The sequence below is a fragment of the Octopus sinensis genome, linkage group LG16 (genome assembly GCF_006345805.1).
Source record: "Octopus sinensis linkage group LG16, ASM634580v1, whole genome shotgun sequence".
In the NCBI taxonomy this organism is placed as follows: Eukaryota; Metazoa; Mollusca; class Cephalopoda; order Octopoda; family Octopodidae; genus Octopus; species Octopus sinensis.
The window spans coordinates 3,674,100-3,695,487 of record NC_043012.1 but is presented as its reverse complement, the minus strand read 5'-3'; the positions used below and the strand labels follow the sequence as shown (position 1 = coordinate 3,695,487).

At 36.2% G+C, this 21,388-nt stretch overlaps 1 protein-coding gene and 1 long non-coding RNA gene across 5 annotated transcripts in view; one reads left to right on the top strand and one right to left on the bottom strand.

The window, feature by feature from the left end:
* The window catches only part of LOC115220541 (homer protein homolog 2), a 207,674-nt gene that overhangs the window by 131,630 nt on the left and 54,656 nt on the right, over window positions 1–21,388 (bottom strand). The window lies entirely within an intron of this gene.
* Window positions 1–21,388, top strand: part of LOC118766474 — a 70,251-nt gene that overhangs the window by 27,452 nt on the left and 21,411 nt on the right. For 2 of the 3 annotated variants that reach the window (XR_005002410.1, XR_005002411.1), the window contains exon 2: window positions 9,948–10,479. This is a non-coding gene — a long non-coding RNA (uncharacterized LOC118766474). Of the gene's footprint in view, window positions 1–9,947; window positions 10,480–15,582; window positions 15,606–21,388 lie in introns of those variants that run through there. The other variant, XR_005002412.1, reaches the window with a different exon arrangement.

Below are 21,388 nucleotides of genomic sequence, written 5' to 3'. Positions count from 1 at the left end.
CTCTCTCTCTCTCTCTCTCTCTCTCTCACACACACACACACACACACAAATAAAAATGTCTGCATGTCATCAATTTAGAAAGAATTTTAATAGAATCTGGTTTCAACTAGCATTTCATTTCATTTGAACTTGTATGAAAACATTTAGTAATGTCACTGTTTATTTTGTATGAAATGTAATGGTTCTGGCACAGATAACAGATCCAGACTAGATACTTTATGATATGTAACCCCTCCACTCCACCACCACCACCACCACACATTTTACTTCTTTTTCTCTTCAATATTTTTATCTATTTATTTAACATTCTTGTTATGAGTGAAAAGGCTTTGTAAATTTAAACATTTTAAAAATATTTATTCTCAGTTTCAAATTTCATGAGGGCCAACATTTTCTTTCATCTCTACAGCACCTGTTAAAATAAGCATCATTAAGATAACCGAGAGATTTATTTATTTACATTCTGGGTTCAAATTTGTCTTTCATCTTTTAGGGTTAATTAAATAAATAGCAGTCAAGTTCTGGGGTCAATACAATTGACTGGCCCCCATCCCACAAATTTCAAGCCTTGTGCCTATAACAGAAATTATTATTATCATTATTATTATTATTATTATTATTAAGGCAGTGAGCTGGCTGAATAAATAGCATGCTAGGCAAAATGCTTAGCAGTATTTCTTCTGTTGCTACATTCTGAGTTCAAATATTTCTAAGGCCATCCTTTCAGGGTCAATAGATTAAGTACCAGTCAAGTACTGAGGTTGATGTAATTAATTTCCCCCTCCCCCAAAATTCCAGGCTTTGTGCCTTCAATAGAAAGGATTGTTGTGAGTCTTATCTGATCTTTGGAAAGGTTCGGTAATCATTGAGAGCTAAAGTATCTTCTGAAGAGAAGAGCCCCTTATTGGGATGGTTGTCTAGGATTGGTGTCACTAAAAGGAGATCCTCGGTGATAGCCAGGCCCAGTATTTAGAGTAATCATTCAAAGGGAGAAAAGCTGTCCTAGGGGCAGTTGGAGTGGCAGAAAGGAAACATGGCAGTTGATCCAATAGAATACATCTTTATGTTTATATTTTTAACGAAGAAGGGGGGGGGCTTGAGCCTAGGCTACAGAATTGGTGAATTACTTTGCGTAACCATTTATATTTAACTTGCGTGCTACTATTTAAAGAACAAATATCAAATTAGTTAACAGATATGAATGTCAACAAATTAACTAATTATGGTTATCTTTTTCAGAAATTTCACTATTTACATATGAAAGACAGCCAAACAAATTTTAATTCCTCACTGAAGAAACATCCCCCCCCCCACACACACACACACATCAAGTTCAAGTAATTAAAAATTTTAGTCATGGTTCCCAGGGCTTCCATCATAAGTGGGACTATTAGAAGTCACAATTCATGGCTCAAGTTGAAAACCACATCAGTGCTCCATACATTTGAGTGTGGTGACAGGGGAAACTATCTCAACAAATGCAGGTATGGTTATGTGGTTAAGATATTTATTTTTCAACCACATGGTTCTGGGTTTGTTTGATCTCACTACAGGCACATTGGGTTCTGGTACAGACTTGAGTTGACAAATGCTTTGAGTACAAATTTGGCAAGCAGAAACTCTGTGGAAGCCTGCTGAATGTTTGATTTATATGTCTGTGTCTATCCTTCATTAATGTTTATAGGCGTAGGAGTGGCTGTGTGGTAAGAAGCTTGCTTACCAACCACATGGTTCTGAGTTCAGTCCCACTTTGGGCAAGTGTCTTCTGCTATAGCCTCGGGCCGACCAAAGCCTTGTGAGTGGATTTGGTAGACAAAAACTGAAAGAAGCCCATCGTATATATGTATGTGTGTGTATATGTTTGTGTGTTTGTCCCTCCAACATCGCTTGACAACCGATGCTGGTGTGTTTACGTCCCTGTAACTTAGCGGTTCGGCAAAAGAGACCGATAGAATAAGTACTGGGGTCAACTTGCTTGACTAAAGGTGGTGCTCCAGCATGGCCACAGTCAAATTACTGAAACAAGTAAAAGAGTATCAGAAAGTCTCAGTTTACTAATAGCATCTCAGCATCTCTGTACATTGCTAACAGTATAACTGTGCAAGCTATGTGAGTGTTCAAGGAGGGATTCAGAATGCAGGTAGGTGTCCATCAGGGATCAGTTTTCGCCCCATTTGTTTATGATTTTCCATGCTACAACAGAGGAGTTTAAAACTAATTGCAAAATGTAAACTGAAGGCCTGGAAATAAAGTTTTAGCAGGAAAAAATCCAGATCTCTGTTGCCATCAGGATGTGACTGTACGCAACATACAGAAAAAGGGGAGAATAGGAATTCCATACAGTGTACCTAGAGCAAAACTATGGGTACACAACTGTGGGATCACTAGCAAACTGACAGAGAAGGAAGACTTTACATGTGGAAGGATAATAGTTCACAGCAACAGCAACTGTAAAATAAATTCTTTCAAATGTTTCTCTATAGAGGTAGTCACCAGCTTCTTTACCAAGGTAACCTCATAAGCAGATGGGGTAAGTGCACTGAGGGGATTATAGCCAGAGTAAGAACAGTGGAGAAAAAGTTCAGAGAGCTGTGTTCCCTTTACTGACAACAAGGGAATTCTCTCTATCAGTGAACAGCAGCTTGCATGATGGTTATATGAAGCATTATGTTGCATGGTAGTGAAACATGTACATTGAATACACAGGATGTGAAGGCTGCAAACAAAAATTAAAGTAACACATGTGTAATGTTAATGTATATAAATGATAGAGCACAAAGGAGTTGAGAGAAAAAACTAGCTACAAGAGGATTCAGGTGATAGATGTATAATGGTATTGCAGATGATAATTTAGCAAAAGAGCGTCAGAGGATCCAGGTAGAATGTTGAGAAAAATCTCAAAATGCTGGTTAGGCAATGACTAATGACCACATGTGGCAAGGCATTGTGTTGGTGAAAAACCTATACAACCCATGCAAACAGGAAAAATTGAATGATGATGATGTAACTATCAGTAACAATACATAAATAAATAAAATCCAGTAAGTTCAAAACAAAAATACTTTTGCAATATTTATTCCATCTGAGTTTCACAGACACTCCTTCATCACTCTTATTTCTTTACTGCCCACAAGGGGCTACACACAGGGGACAAACAAGGACAGACAAACGGATTAAGTCGATTATATCGACCCCAATGCATAACCGGTACTTATTTAATCGACCCCAAAAGGATGAAAGGCAAAGTTGGCCTCGGTGGAATTTGAACTCAGAACGTAGCGGCAGATGAAATACTGCTAAGCATTTCGCTCGACATGCTAACATTTCTGCCAGATCACCGCCTTTACTCCTTCATCACTCTTGTTATCATAAATGCAGTAAATCACAGACTGGAATGCTAGAATTCTGTCACTAATCATGTTCTCTAAATGTGTGATATTAGAAGGTAAAAATGGAGTTGATTCTAAAATTTACAGAGATTAACAAATCCTTTGAACCCGACTCACATTTGAAGCAACCCAACTGTAACTTTGTTACAGTATTTAAGTAAACTTATTTAACTAAGCTTAGCACCTCAATCAACACCGCAAGCTTGCCACAAACACACACAAAACTACATTTCCCACACAAATACACTCCAATAAAACCCACTCCTTTACACACTGCTAACTCCATAATTTATAACTGAGGTGTCAAAATAAATTTTCTGTGGCATTTTTGACATGACAAGTTTGAGTAAATTATTTACTTTTGTCTTAAATATCTGGCTGAAACCAAGTCTACACAAGAATTTCTTTCTACTGCTGTCCTTTCTTCTAAACTAGAACCAATTAGGTCAAGTATAGAAACTTTTTTGGTCAATGATTTAAGGTTGCAAGTTACAGACAATCTAAATTTGGTTGTTCTTAACTCCAGGCCAAGTTTGATGCAGCAGACTTGTGATCAGTGACATTCTAACTAAAACCTATTCTTTTAAGGCATAGTGCATCTAGGACTACACTTAAACATCTCTTTTTCTTTTTAAAGATGGTAGGATTGGATTTGAGGGAGATTTAGTGTATCAAGTAAAGGGTTAGGGTTATATATATATATATTTTAGGGTATCTAAGATATACCACCATGCTTGAAATAGCAGCCAAAACTTGACTCTAAAATCACATTAAAAGTTCATACAGCACCTGGTTTTAGAGTCAAGTTTTGGCTGCTATTTCAAGCAAGGTGGTATCTCTTAGATACCCTACTTTTTATTATTTTTAAAGGCACAATAAATCTAAAATTGCATAATTCCATTTCTCCTTCTATATGATGATAGGATTTAATTTGACAGAGATTCCTACAAGACCGAGCAACCACAGAGAATCTCTCATTAGTTATGCTACTGTTTAGCCATAAGTCAGTCCTAACCCAGCAGATCTATGATGAAATGCTTTCAGATTGAGAGTAATTTATCTTTCTTCTAGACAGCATCTTCACAGCTACATCATCCAAAGCAGCTTTCTATTTTTCTTAAGATTGTAAAGAATAATTTAAGAGATCTGGCTGCTACTTTTAGCAAGTAAGGAGTAAAGTGACCATGTAAATTCACCCTATCTTCATCCTAGGACTTAAGCTAAATTAGTTTAACTAATAACCATCGACTGCCTCTGACATTAACAACATCTTTCACTGATGATTACCGAATGGGAAGATAGATTATGATATCTATAACTTTCTCGAGACTATTTTGTAATGTAAGAAAAATTTTAAAAAAGGCAACAATCAAGAATTGAAACCTAATCACAGGCTTAGTTAATGAAGAGCTTAACTTTTCTTGCCAATCAGCAGTCACCATTTAATGACTATTATCTAATTATAATTTTCTTATCTTTTCAGGTGTAAAAACAAAAAGCAAAAAACTGTCACTTGCTAACATGTACCATGCTTTCACTAACTGTTTTAGGTGCCTGTGGAGTCACAAGTAGACAGATACCTTTTTTAACCCTCCCACCTTTGATCTAGTAGAACATCCAGGATGTGACAGTGGAAGGGAGAGAGAGAGATGTGCCGGCACTTGGCTGCTACTCATTTTCAGCTGAGTGAATTGGAGCAATGAGAAATGAAGTGTCTTGCTCAAGGACACAACACATCACCTGCTCCAAGAACTGAACTAGTAACTTTATAATTCTAAGCCTGATACCCTAAATCACTAGGCTGTACACCATTTTAGTAAAGCAGGTGAAATGAGAGACCATAGTAAAGAACCTGTTGAAAAATACAAACACACACACACACACAAAACCACACAAATATACAAAAAAAACACACAAATACACAGAGTTAATTTTGCTAAGAGGCTCAAATAATCACCAAATCTAATTAAACAAATCAAATACGATGGTTAATTAAGCCAATGCTTTACATGTTAAGCACACACACACACACACTGTGCATGATACATTAAATTAAGATTATCAAAGATAGATGATAATCATCAAAAACTACACAGTTCAGTAAATGCTTAGTGTAAAAGCTGAATTCACCAACTTAATCTTTTTCTTCTTTTTTTTTTTAATTCCATTAATGTTTCCTTGGTTAAAATTATTTGTTGCTTATAATCCTTTCAAACAGCAAGGAGAGAGAGAGAGAGAGAGAGAGAGAGAGAGGTGTGTGTGTGAGTGCATGGTTTGTGTGTGTGTGTGCATGTGAGTGAGTGTATGAGTGTGTGTGTGTGTGAGTGTGGGCATGAGTGTGTGTGTGAGTGTGGGCATGAGTGTGTGTGTGTGTGTGTGGGCATGAGTGTGTGTGTGTGTGTGTGGGCATGAGTGTGTGTGTGTGTGGGCATGAGTGTGTGTGTGTGTGTGCATGAGTGTGTGTGTGTATGTGTGCGTGTGTGCGTGCATGAGTGAGTGTGTGTGAGTGTGAGTGAGTATGTGTGTGTGTGTGTGTGTGTGTGTGTGCATGTGTGAGGGAAACAGTAAGAAAGAAATTGATGTGTAGGTATACAGGATGTGAACACATCTTTCAAAAGTCTATAAATGGAAGACAATGTAATGTTACAGAGCACACTCCAAGTTTTAACTTTATTCTCTTCCAGATGTATCAACAGAATCAACACAGCAAACTCCAGTCTAACAAAGGAAATATAAAAAAGGCGTGTCATGCTTGTAACTCTGGCTGCCAACAATAGCAAACTTGTAAAATTATCAGCTTCTTCAAGACAGCTGGGTCCTTTGTGTTCAAGGTCAGGAAACAGCTGGAAGCCTCTGAGGAAGATGTGTCATCAGTAACAAGAAAGAAAGAATCAAACATTTCCAGTCAGACATCACTAGGAGGGATGAGCTTGTTCAGGAGATCTGGGGCATCAACAACAATTCCAGCAGATCAATGAGGGACATTGCTGAGCAGCTCAAGTTTGCAGACTCCACTGTCAGACATCGAGTACACACTCTTTTACTCTTTTACTTGTTTCAGCCATTTGACTGCGGCCATGCTGGAGCACCGCCTTCAGTCGAGCAAATCGACCCGGGACTTATTCTTTGTAAGCCCAGTACTTATTCTATCGGTCCCTTTTGCCGAACCGCTAAGTGACGGGGACGTAAACACACCAGCATCGGTTGTCAAGCAATGCTAGGGGGACAAACACAGACACACAAACACACACACACACACATATATATATATATATATATATATATATGTACGACAGGCTTCTTTCAGTTTCCGTCTACCAAATCCACTCACAAGGCATTGGTCGGCCCGGGACTCTAGCAGAAGACACTTGCCCAAGATGCCATGCAGTGGGACTGAACCCGGAACCATGTGGTTGGTTAGCAAGCTACTTACCTGTCTAATATTCTTTTGAACTGCTGCATCTGGAGCATCACTGTGGCGGGGAGACCAGCCAGAAGCCTCACAGTGCCAAAAACTCACTGGGCTACTGTCATGAGTGTAGAGGGTAGCACTGGTAGGAACCCACTTGATTCTGACATGCAGTCACTTTCCTGATTACATTGGAGCCATCATTGGAGTTGAGGCCTGTTTTGACAAAAGATCTTTCTTTGCTGTACTCAAGACAAATGTGTATACGTTTATCTGGGAGTTCTTTTCCTCGTTTGGTGTTTGTTTTTTCCTTGTTATTTTGTTCATAGTTGCCTAAGTTATGTATGTATGCACATAGGCACGTCCTATCTGTATATGTGCACCTGTCATATGTTTATATATAAGCTTAAGTATACACAGAGAAATGTATGTGTGCATGTAGAGATATATACCTGTGCATGGATACTGACAGGTCTGTTCATTCAATATATGAAACAATGAAAGCACAATGCTTGTCAATGCATATATATTCAGAAAAAGTGTAATAAATTGATAATATGTATGGAAACAATCAGAAATTGCTTGATGTACATATAATAGGAAACACAGCAACCCAGCTACCTGGATAGATTCTGTTAGAAGGAAATCCAATCTAAATTATTTTTCCTCTGTAAGTTCTATTTTACAGTCTGCAGTTTTTTAACCTTTATCATACAATAAATATTTCATAGAACCAAAAGCTGGCTAAGGTAGGTTGGTATCAAAAGGGTTTAAAGAATTTAAAGGTGCAACTGTACAAGGTTTCTAAGATTTTTTAACAGAATACAGATATTATTGACACACTAGCTAGCCCACTACCGTCAAAAATGACAGCTAATTGTAGTATTTTATATATAAATATGGATGGTAAATCAAATTAATACACTTGTCAATGATAACTAGTGGTTGTCTTTGAGATGTAACATCAATCATCATTTGTTACTGAAAGGATACTAGTTCACATATTCAAACATTCACTCACTTCTCTTGTACACACACACATACATTTACTCACACAGAGTTGAAACACTGTTTGATTTTTCTTTTCAGCGTTGAATGTTCACCATCTCACTTCCTTTGCACACACAAACATTCACATACCTCCCTTTTACATACATACACATATACTCACACAGAGTTGAAACGCTTCCACTAACAGTTTGCTATCACCACTTCCTTTCTCATTCATATGTTGTGACGGAGAAAAATACAAGAGTATTATTATAGTAGATGGGCAATCTCCTAACAGACAGTACAAGGGAGGTAATTGTTTCATAATATTTGGTGGGATTAGAAGTCTGAATTTGAAATTTAAGAATGAGGAAGGAAACGTATAGAATAGAAATTTTTTTTTTTTTTTTGCTAAATTATTACAAAGTTCATAAAATTTCTAGTCTTTAGTAGTTTGTCAAGAAGCAGAAAAAAGTGGAATTTTGTAGGCAATTTTTAGTTTTTCTGTTTCTGTAAAAACCCATTTGTCAATTTTTAGCCCAAGTTCAGCTCTGACTGAGATCTGCAGTCAATGATGATTCTGATAGTATATGATCAAAACTAGTATAATATATATATATATATATATATATATATATATACACATATATATATATATATACCTGCATAATTCAATATCTTTTTTTTTCTTTTTAAAAGGAAGTGATTTGAGAGAATACATCTGTTATATCTAGCAAGTTGAATGCTGATTGGGAAAACCTCTCTCATTGGCTCATGTAAGGATGAAATATTGAGAGGTGACATTTAAATTGTGTCAATCTAATAAAACCAAAAGAATATTGGTCCTTAGAGCTAAAGATGATGTGTCATTCCATAGCTTTTAAAATAAAATTTAAAAAATAAAAAAACACTGATGTACTTTAAATCATAGGTAGAGTAAATGCTTAGAGATTTGAAGAAAATGAAAAATTCTTAGAAATAACAATAATAATAATTTTCACTGCATGAAAGAAAAAAAATGTTGAAATGATTTGTGTCAAAAATTAAAGAATGAAGTAAAATACAAAACAAAATAAAAATAGAAGGTAGAGGCAAAACAAGACTTTAAAAAATGTAAAAAAACTAGCATAAAACAAAAGATTATCATAGCTCTATTGTAAAGTGTGCGTGACTTTTCATCAGCCGAGAAGACACATGAAAAAAGGAACAAAATTGAAAAAAGTTGCCAGCCGCTATAATTAATGCACACTTCAGTCTCCAAGACAAGCAGTGTAATTCTTTATTTTTCTTCAATTTACTTTTTTCCTGTTAAGGTTCTAATTTGAATTGATAAAATATCTGCAAGATTGAGAGGAATAAAAGCAAGCTATTTTCAACACATTTATTTTTTTTAACAAAATACTGCTAATGAGTAAATTACACACTGTTAATCTGGCCTAATATTTATTTTGAAATAACCAAATATTAGTTAAATCGAAATCTTAAAATTGTATCCATATTGTTTGTGATCAAGAGTTTTTGAACATCTACCATATTCTAGTTTAAAAATCAAGAGATTTTTATATTTTCATTTAACCCAAATGTCAGAATTTTAATGAATTTCCGTGGTTCGTGTGTGTGTGTGTGTGAGTGTGTGTGTACAGATTTGTGAATTTTATATTAAACAATTTCAATTCTGATTAGTAATTAATGATATTTGCCTCACAATCACTATTCCTCCTTCCTATCATCCACCTCTTGACCATCATAAAATCCATGTACTGAAAGATGGCATCATGTTAAGAACTAGCTACATGGTTTCCCCTATTACATTCAGACTTCCTTTTCTATTCCTCTCTCTCATCAGTCCCTCTCATATCACTCACTGTTGACATCCATCCCTTTCTCTTTCCCATGCTCTCTCTCTCTCTCTCTCTCTCTCTCTCTCATATAATATATACACATTACTCCCACTTTCAGCACCCCACCCTCAACTCATGTTGTTTTTATCCAACAGCCTTATCAACAATCATTGTATAGCTGTCTATCACTCTTTGTTTCACTCTTCCTTTATTCTCTGCTCTGTCACCCTCTCATTCCTATTACTCTGGTTCTTTTCCATTACTTTCTCCAACATCATACTCTTACTGGGTCTTTTTTTGTCACTCTTCTATCTGCAGAGAACAAGACAACCCTCTGGTACTGGTAGACAAATGAATGGAGACAACATAGGGTAGAGAGAACTGTTTAGTCTTACAGAGAACATAACAACCTCTGTAGTGTTGGTGCCATAGTAAAAAGCACTCTCCACACACTGTAAAGTGGTTATCTACAGAAAAAATGCCAAAAATGGAATATGCAAGAGAGATGTGGTGCCCAACCTATCTCATTTATGCATGATACCCTGATTCAGTTCACAACCTGTACACGCAAGCAGGGAAAGTAAACAAATAATGATGATGATCATGATATAACTGTTGGAAACAAGCCAATATAGGGGTAGTCATTGTGTCAAATGACTTGTTAAAAATAGCAACTATATCTCCCTCAAACTATATCCTGCCATCCATCTTAAGATACATTTGATAACCTAATACTGAATGCAGTGTCTAAAAAACAAAAATTAAAAAGATGGGATGATTATAGTTGCAATAACTTTTGATTACAGATGTGCTTGATCAGAGCTGACAGCTCAACAGAAACCCATATCCGGTAAGTATTTATTTTCACATTTAGTCGGGGCAATTAGAGTTTCAGTTTTCTAATGAACTAATAAACACATCTGTATCTGATGTAAATTTATAAACGCTCTTAAAAAAGAAATGGATTATTAAGATAATTATGGTATCCATTGTTCACTAATTAGAGACTAATTAGTGTATTAATTGCAATGTCTTTTAACAGTCTGTTGGGCAATAAATAAATGAAATCCACTAATGAAAGATAAGGCTTCTGATGAAACAAGATCAGCTCAATACAGCTCCACCTAATGGTGAAGACAATTCCACTTGCTAAATATTATCGATTAGTTTATAATAAGTATTACAATAAATCCATACATGTGCATGTGTGTGATTATTATTATTATTATTATTATTATTATTATTATTTCACAACCGTATGGCTTGGGTCATGAACCATTTTGTGCAAAGTTGTCGTCCAGCCGACTAAAATGCCTTATAAGTTAAATTTCATCATCATCATCATTTAACATCTGTTTTCCATGCTGGCATGGGTTGGATGGTTTAACAGGAGCCGACAAGGCTAGGAGCCACATCAAGCTCCATTGTCTGTTTTGGCTTGGTTGCCACAGCTGGGTACCCTACCTAAAGTCAACCACTTTACAGAGTGTAGTGGGTGCTTTTTACACGACATCAACACCAATACTTTTTACTTTTATGTGGCACCAGTAAATGAAAACTGTGTAGAAGATGGTAATGTTTGCATGTGTTTGTCTTTAGTTGACATTGCTTGGGCAATGGTGATACTTGTTTGTGTCACGCATAAACAATATGTCTTACAGCTCAGTGGTTTGTTATGCAAAAAAACCAGTGAAATAAAAAAAATTTCACTCAAATACAAGCAAAGGTAAATGACAAGAAAGGCATCTGACCATAGATTACTGCCTCAAAAAGTTTCATCCAACCTTTATCAGCATGGAATGAGCAAACATAAAACAGTGATTATAGAATCAGGGTGACTGATATTCGACAGATGTAAACTGTATGGAAGCCCATTGGGGCACAGTTTGAATATGAACCCAGTTTAACACCATCCTTGGTATCTTTAGTTGGTGCCTTTAGCAATCTGTTGCAAAGATTGGATCCAGGTCTCTAGTCTATGGCTAAACTCTCTTCCTTTCACCCAATCTTGGAGGTCCTGTGAAATGCCATAGACACTATCATTCCTTCAAGGGCTTTGTAATATAAAAAAAATACAGCAAAACAAAACTGCTACCAGGAGGGGCTTAATATCAGAACATAGAGAAATGGAACTTGTACTCTACTGCTTTAACTATTGGGAGGCTGGTTTCTTTTTAGAGACCGTTTGCTGCTTGGCACATTCTGCAGTTGTACTTTGTTCTTTCTTCACAGACTAACGGTGCTCTCAGTCACACCAAATTTCCTACACACTGTACAATTATTATTCTTTTCAGCAAGATCTTTGACTAAATTTAAACTTTTCACTGTAAGCAATAAGTATTTCTTTTTTTTTCTTTTTTTTTGCATCCAGACTTCTGTTACAAGGATGCATACTAAAGAATTTTTTTCAACACTACTTGCATATATTAATAACACATTTTTCACATTTTAAATTGTAATCATTTAATTTGCATAATCACTTTTAAACAAAACAGTGTCTAAGAACACATCACCAGCATGCTAAAAAAAAAAAAATTAACAATAGCCGTTAGATGTATTCACAATGCATACATTGTTTCATAACCACAGACAAAGAAGTGTGTATATGTGTGTATTAGTCATTAGATGTTCCAGAGCTAATGCCTTTAGTATTTTCATCATCACAGATTTAGAGCTGTTTTTTATATTTTAGTTTTATTTATTTATTTTTAGTATAAAGGTTTCCCTTAAGTTTAACTGATATTTTTTATATTAAATTTCTCACATTATTTTGAGTAAATACAGTAATTACTTTTAATTAACAATATTGCTGAAAGAAAGTACTGCAGGGCAGTATTCTGCATACAAATACACACATAATAAGCCATGCCATGTGCAATAAGTGAGATGAAATACTTCCTCTGGGGTGTTTAAAATCTGAACCAACAGGCAAAAAAAGATAAATTCAATACAATCAACCTATCAAGATTTTTGGGAAATGAATATAATTATTTTTAATTAGCATTTTGATGGTGACTACATTAAATATGCTAACACTAATTTGACAATTGTTTTTCATGCAAACAGCATTGCTGATTAACTGAAATTAATGATTTTTTTTTTAGTATTTAAATATGCTAATTTTCATGTCTACTTATGTACTTTTAAATACAAGTATGGCTGCTGCATGTTTAAGAAGTTTGCTTTACAACTAAATGGTTTGGGATTCATTTGCATGGTGTGGCATCTTGGGCAAGTGTTTTCTATAATAACATCTGGTTTGACTTATAGCTTATGACTCAAATTAATAGATGGAAACTGTGCAGAAGCCCATCATGTGTGTGTGTGTGTGTGTGTGTGTGTGTGCAAGAGAGAGAGAGAGAGAGAGAGAGAGAGAGAGAGAGAGATTATGCAGCTTTATGTCAGCCTTATGCTGACACCACTTGGTGTTCTGTGCTTATAATCTATAACATAGCAGTTTGACAGACAAAAATCAACAAATATCAGATTTAAAAATGCCTGGATTGATGTGATTAACTAAAACCCTTAAGGCATTGCTCCAGCATAGCCACAGTTCAATGACTGAAATGAATAAAGGAATAAAAACAGTTTATTTCTAAATGAATCCACTTAATGATTCATCACTACTTTGGAAAATTTGGTATAGTGAATCTATGCCTTGCTGAAGAGGTCTAATAAGACAGAAACATACCCAATTATCTCCCTGTACATATTGAAACAATTGCTATGATATTGGTGGTCATTGATCAAATGCCATTTCTTCGCATCATTATTTTTAATTAGCTTTTAGGTGCTCACTATACTAAGTATACACATGTAGAACCCTCTGGATGGCCACTAATACAAAGAGAGGTAATTATTAAAAAAATAAGAAAAGAATACAAAGGGCTCACATATATAAATATATATTTATTATTACTATATTGAGTTCAAATTCCACCGAGGTCAACTTTGCCTTTCATCCTTTCGGGGTCAATAAATCAAGTACCAGTTGAGTACTGGGGTTGATGTAATCGACTATCCCCTTTCCCCCAAATTCCAAGCCTTGTGCCTATAGTAGAAAGGATTATTATTATTAGTAGTAGTACTATTACTACTATTATTTTTACTACTGCTATTATTACTACTATCATTATTACTATTTTGAGGATGCATGGCTTAGTACTTAGGGTGTTGCATTATCTAGTGATCACAGTTTCAATTCTTAGACCAAGTGGTGTGTTGTGTTCTTGAGCAAAACACTTCATCTCATGTTGCTTTGCAATCACATCAACATCTGATGCATGGTACACAGTGCACCTGTTCAAACAATATCGATCTGATGGAGAGAGTGAGCTAATGTGCCACACATATATTTGATCACTTTAAACAAATCATTTGTACAGGTCATTCAGCAAAATAAACATATATTGGCTTCAATGGGCGAGTCCATCGTCATGCCATCAAAGTGACACTGGGGTAAAATATATGAAGCCCAGTATACCCATCATGACTACCTGTTTGATAAGGGTACACCAGGCACATGCAACACAACCATATGCGTGCAATATGGTGATCTCATGTCAAGATAAGCAGTGCATGACCTTGCAGGTAGGGCCCAATTAGAATTTTTTTCAGGTTAAGTTGCCCAAACTGCTCAAAAGGTCCCTGAATAAGGGTTGTTTAAGGATGTTGAATGAAACACCTATTTCCAGAGGTGAATTATCCAAACACCAAGGAATTCTTGCTCCCCTACTACTTCTGCTCGTCATCAGCGATGCACATATCATTAGCCACCAAGGGACATGCTCAACTGGTTGAAATCAAGCAACAGACAAGCAAATCTGAGACATTGAGCAGAATATCTGCTGTGGCCCATCTTTATACCAAGACAAAACATGTACATGATAACACTTCCAATCAGTTAAGATCAAAAGCCATGGGAGCCACTACCTAGTACTGCGTCAGGGCATATCATTACTATTATTGTGGAGGCGCAATGGCCAAGTGGTTAGGGCAATGGACTCATGGTCATAGGATCGCAGTTTCGATTCCCAGACCAGGCATTGTAAGAGTTTATTCAGCGAAAACACCTAAAGCTCCATGAGGCTCTGGCAGGGGATGGTGGTGAACCCTGCTGTACTCTTTCACCCCACCTTTCTTCCTGTTTCTGTTGTACCTGTATTTCAAAGGGCCAGCCATGTCACACTCTGTGTCATGCTGAATCTCCCTGAGAACTACATGAAGGGTACACATGTCTGTGGAGTGCTCAGCCACTTGCACGTTAATAAATGAGCTGCAACGTCACTGGTGCCAAGCTGTATCAGCCTTTGCCTTTCCCTTGGATAACATCAGTGGCATGGAGAGGGGAGGGCAGTATGCATGGGCGACTGCTGACCTTCCATAAACAACCTTGCCCAGACTTGTACCTCGGAGGGTAACTTTCTAGGAGCAACCCCATGGTCATCCATGACCGAAGGGGGTCACAACAACAACACAACATTACTATTATTATTATCTATGAAGTTCTTACAATTTTTAGTAATTGATAATCATGTATAGATATGTTAACACAATAAATTCAGATTAGAGAGAGCACTGAGAACAGAAGAGATAGTGTTACTGATAAAATCAAAGATTGTTTTGATGAAAAGAAAAATACTGCCGAGAGAGAGAAATTAACTGCAGAGTAAAAATGGTAGAGGAGTTTATAAAGACAGGAAAATACAATTAAATATATATTTTTTTTTAAATATCCAATCAACAATAATAGAAGGAATGTCATGAGTCATTAATTTAGAAAGAAAAGTGTGAAAATGTCAACATTTTGAAGAGGAAACAAACAAAACAAAACCAAATAATTTATTCAAATATACATTTTCTGATGTCATTGTAACGGAACTAAAAGAAATATTTCAGCAAATTACTAATTAAATTTTTTTTTTTTATATTTTTTATCTTTTACTTGTTTCAGTCATTAGACTGTGGCCATGCTGGGATACCACCTTGAAGAATTTCAACTGAATGAATCAACACCAGTATTTATTTTTTTTAAGCCTGGTATTTATTGTATTAGTCTCTTTTGCTGAACTGCTAAGTTACAAGGACATAACACACCAACAGCAGTTATCATGTGGTGGTGGGGGGGGACAAACAAACACAGACATATATAAATATTATATACATACACACACACACACACACACATATGATGGGCTCATTCAGTTTCTTATTTCTTTACTGACCACAAGGGGCTAAACATAAAGGGGACAAACAAGGACAGACAAAGGGATTAAGTTGATTACATCGACCCCAGTGCGTAACTGGTACTTAATTTATCGACCCTGAGAGGATGAAAGGCAAAGTCAACCTTGGTGGAATTTGAACTCAGAACGTAACGGCAGACGAAATACTGCTAAGCAATTCGCCCGACATGCTAACGTTTCTACCAGCTTGCCGCCTTAAAGTTTCTGTCTACCAAATCCACTCACAAGGTTTTGGTTGGCCCAAGGCTGCAGCAGAAGGCACCTGCCCGAGGTGCTATGCAGTGGGACTGAACACTGAACCATGTGGTTGAAAAGTAAACATCTTACCACACAGCCATGCATTTTGAATATATTAATTAACATCTCTCTAGAGTTATTTTTTCTATTCTACTTCTATAGCTGCAGGTATGGCTGTGTGGTTATGAAGCTTGCTTTGCAACCATCTGGTTTCTGGTTCAGTCCCATTGCATGGCACCTTAGTTTATCAATGCCGTCTAAATGAATTTGGTAGATGGAAGCTGTGTAACTTCCATTGTGTATATATGTGCATGTGTGTGTGTGTGTGTGTGTGTGTGGGTCCTTGTGTTTTTATGATACTCACTATTTGACAACAGGTATTGGTTTGTTTATGCCCACATAACTTAGTGGTTCAGCAACAGGGAATAATAAAAAAAGTACAAGACTTAGAAATAAGTACTAAGGCTGCCTGAACATGGCCATAGTTGATTACGGTACACAAATGGTACCTATTTTACCAAACATTGAAAGGATGATATGCAAAGTCAACCTCAGCAGAATTTGAACTCAGAACATTAAGAACCAGATGAAATACCACAAAGCATTTTGTTCAATAGGTGAATGATTCTATGAGCTTGCTGCCTTAAACCTTCTGCATTCACATTATTCTGTCAGAAGTAATGATTATTAATTCTCATTGATTTGTATTAATCATGTATAATGTTGTAGTTTTGAGATTTTAAAGAGGTAACTTAATTTTCAGAATGATATTGTAGGGCTGGTGTGAGAGGCCAGATCTGGCCAGTTTGATAATAAATCAGATAGAATATTTTGGCTGGATATGGCCAGTTTAAATGCTAAAGGGTTAATATTAAATAATGATTTCAAATTTTAGGTGAAATGCCAGCGGTTTCAAGGAAATGGCTAAGTTGATTACATTGACCCCAATTCTCAAAAGATACTTATTATATCAACTCCGAAAGAGAAAAAAGGCAAAGCTGACCTTGGCAGAATTTGAACTCAGAATGTAAATATGGATGAAATGCTGCTAAGCATTTTGCCTGGTGTGCTAACAATTCTGCCAAGCTCTCTGCCATAATAATAAAATAATATTTTCTTGTAAATATATACAATCCTTCTTTATAATATTACCTTGGGAAATGATAAGAAAGAGATGCAAGCAAATAGAGAAACCAAAAACCTGGCGCTTATACACAACAAACCAAACAACCTGCATCAGTTGTTAGCTGTCGGGACACTACATCCTTCAAAACTTCCGTGCTTCCTGAAATCCACCAACAGTACACGATTTTCTGAAACATTTTTTTCACACTAAACGTTGCTGAAGTATGGAACAAACTACCGGTATCAGTTGTTAGTTGTCAGAGCACTGCATCCTTCAAAACTTCCATGCTTCCTGAGATTCGCCAACACTACACCTGATTTTCTCTCCTCCATGCACACGCAAGCATGTATCTGACTCATACACTGTTCACTTTCCAGACATTTGTACATTACTGCATATGCTTTATATGCACTTTTGACAAGTTGTGGTGCACCTGAGCACTGTATACAATAATTTCATTATTTTTTTATTTTTTGATGCCCACTTCCTATTTTTTTTTAAAGGAATCATTCACTGTTCATTTCCTGAGCATCTTCTGTACTGTTCATGCACTTTAGGCTCCTTTTTCTGATGAGTTCATTATAACATACAGAAGATAGGACTACAGGGCACACAGGATGACAAAGAACTACAGGACTTTACATTAGCATACAAAAGCACAGACAATAGCACTGTTAAGCATTGAGTGTACACATTATATAGTGTCACAGGATTTGCTATAAACAGCTCAAACGTGGCTCTATACAAATATAACAGAATACTTTAAGAGAATAGAAAAAGCAAAAGCATTGCCCTCTGAGCTGACCTAATTTATGCAGCTAAAACAGGCAATTTTAATAAGACTATTGGAATACTATCACCACCATCATTATCAGTATCATCATATCGTCATGGCAATATATTGGTGGGGGGGGGGTATGGTTCATTAAATCAGTTTTGCAAACATGTGGAGCTATTACATGTTCAATTGAAAAATTATTAGCATTTTTTTTAATTCGCTTCACAACCACATCAGTGAAGGTTCAATACTACTGCAAAGCCTCATGTTGGCAATACTTTTTGAGTAGAATTTAGTAGAAAATACTGTTAGAAGCATATAGTTATATATATATATATCATCATCATTTAATGTCCGTTTTTCACGCTGCCATGGGTTAGATGGTTTGAGAGGAGCTGGCAAGCCTGAGAGCTGCACCATGCTCCAGTCTGTTTTGACTTGGTTTCTATGGTTGGGTGCCCTTCCTAATGCCAACCACTTTACAAGTGCACTGTGTGCTTCTTATGTGGCACTGGCATAGGCACTCTTTACATGGTGCTGGCAGGGGTGCTTTTTAAGTGGCACCAGCACAGGTACTTTTTACATGGCACCAGCACACACACACACAACTGAAGCCAATTCAGTAGGATGGGGCAACAGGTTCTTATGAAATCATTCCCTTAGGTTCAATTCAATTGTAATTATCTAAAATTCATTTCAATTTTGTGTTTTCCACAAATTATATGGCTAACAGTGAATCCATTTTAATAACTGAGAATGCCCACAATTATACTCATATACACACATAACCACACCCACAACCACACACTATAAATTTAAGGATGTTAGAAAGGGTATCTGGCCATAGAAACCATGCCAAAAACTGAAACACGATGCACCCCCCTCCCCCTGAACCATTTTGGTTAGCAATACTTGAGCTGACAGACCTTGGTAACCTGCTTAGCTCATGTCAGAAAGTGGACATAAAATGATAAATATGCATGATTGTGTGTGTGTGTGTAACAATCTAAAAACAGGTATTTATATAGTGTCCCTTTATGTCCTGTAACCTAGTTGTGCATCAAATAGAGTTTAGTAGCATGAGAACTAAACTGAAAAAATAGGCACTGCAGTCAATATGGCTGACTAAACCTTTGAAGGTGTATGCCCAGTGCTGTTGTAGTCCAATGCTTGAAACCTGTGAAAGAAATTATATTGGGTTGTCTGGAAAGTTTGTGCCGCTTTATAGTAGCTTACCTGTCGACTTATTTTAGAACATGGTTGAGTCCATAAAATAGCATTTGACTACACCACCATTTAGAGCACAGTTTAAGCTATCTTTTTGTGGAAGAAGGTTTATGTTCCTATAACCTGTGTTAATTCTGTAACCCTTTAAAATGGAAGATAAAAAGTTCATTTTCGGCACTTGATGCTTTGGGAACCAGACAAAAATTGCTGCAGATCAGCTGGGATGTGTTACCCCACCCTCCATATTAACCAGATATTGTTCCTTCGGATTTCCACTTATTCAGGTCTCTGCAGAATAGTCTTAATGGTAAAAATTTCAATTCCTTGGATGACATAAAAAGATACCTTGATGAATTCTTTGCCATGAAACCACCTCAATTCTGAGGAGAGGATATTTTCAAGTTAAAGGAAAGATGGAGACACATTGTGCAACAAAATGGTTTATATTTGGTTGATTAAAAATGTAATGGCAAGTATTTATTGACCTTTTTCTTTCCTTTAAAAATTGGCACAAACTTTCCGGACAACCCAATAGTAGGTTTACATTCAAGGTCCAATAGGGTTGACTTAATCTGTTGCTATTATTTATTTGCCACGTAAAGCAGCAAGCTGGCAGAATCGTTAACACACTGGACAAAATGTTTAGTGGCATTTTGTCCTCCATCTTCACGTTCTGAGTTCAAATGCCACCAAGGTCAACTTAGCCTTTCATCTATTTGAGATTGATAAAACATATATCAGTTGAGCACCGGAGTCAATGTGATTGACTTATCCCCTCACCTGAAAATTGCTGGCCTAGTGTTAAAATTTGAAACCATTATTTTCCACAAATAGTCCGAAAAAGTTTCCCTCTTTGGAGGAATTATTCATCATTAGAATTTATATTATCGCCATTTTTCTACATTTTACGTTTCTTTATGTAACCCCCACATTATATTGTCCAAAACTGTCCCCAATATTTTTCATGAACCCTTAGTGGGGAATAAAGAAACAACTATTTATAAAACAAATACCAAAAGTCAGCGATTAATTAATTATACTAAAACACACACACACACACACAGTATTAGCAGCTTCGAGTCAATGTTAGAAATTATATTAATTATGATTGTCATAAATTACAGGTCACTGACACGTTAATATAAAACCCATATAAATTATGAATGAAATAACTCACTGACGCATTCAGATATGATTGTATTCTTTTTCAGTTAAGGATTGAGCCTATAAAGGTTAGAGAGAGAGAGAGAGAGAGAGAGAGAGAGAGAGAGAGAGAGAATGTGTAAGTGAATGTAAACATGTGTGTATGTATATATATGACAGATGGATAGAGAGAGAGAGTTATTGTGTGAGTGTGTAAGCTAAGTTAGAATATGAATGTGTATAAGAGAGAGAGAGAGAAATAAAATTATATGAGAGAGAATGTGTGTATGCATGTGTATCAATAGATTTGCTTATTCATACATGAAAGAGTGAATAACAAGGCGGAGAAGAGAGAGGGTAGAAAGTGAGTGAATGATGAGGTGGGGGAGGGGGAGAGAGAAAAGGAAGGTGTTTGTATATATATATGTGTGTGCACGTATCTATATAAACTATTTATTGGTAACCTAGGCATGCTCATTCATGTGTGTGCCTATGAGAGAGGGTGAGTAAGAAAAAGTGAAAGAGAATATATGTGTATGTGGGTCCGCCAAGTAATATACAGACACAAATTGTTATCACTCAATTAATAAAAAAAAATAATGAATATACTTTAAGAAGTTTCATTGGAGATTTTATGCTTCTAGCTTCACAAAACACACATTCTTACATTCTTACATTCTTACATTCTTACATGCATACCAAGTGTCAGACACTGAAAGCCTAAGCATTCAAATAAAAAAAAGAAACTTTTAAAAGTACTTTACTTTTTAATAAGTTTTGTGCCTTTGTTATTCAGAGTTACTGCTCTCTAAGGCAGGTTACCTGTACTGAAGCTAACAAAGTTCACCTTCCATTCCTAGGTGGTAATTGTTCTCGTTCATTCCCAGGTCAGCTATAATCAAAAGTAATCCACCCATGACCATCCTGTCTTTTTTCTTGATATTATGTGTCTAGGAATAAATTTTCCAATGAAATCTTTTGTTTTAAGAGTGTAGATGTGATC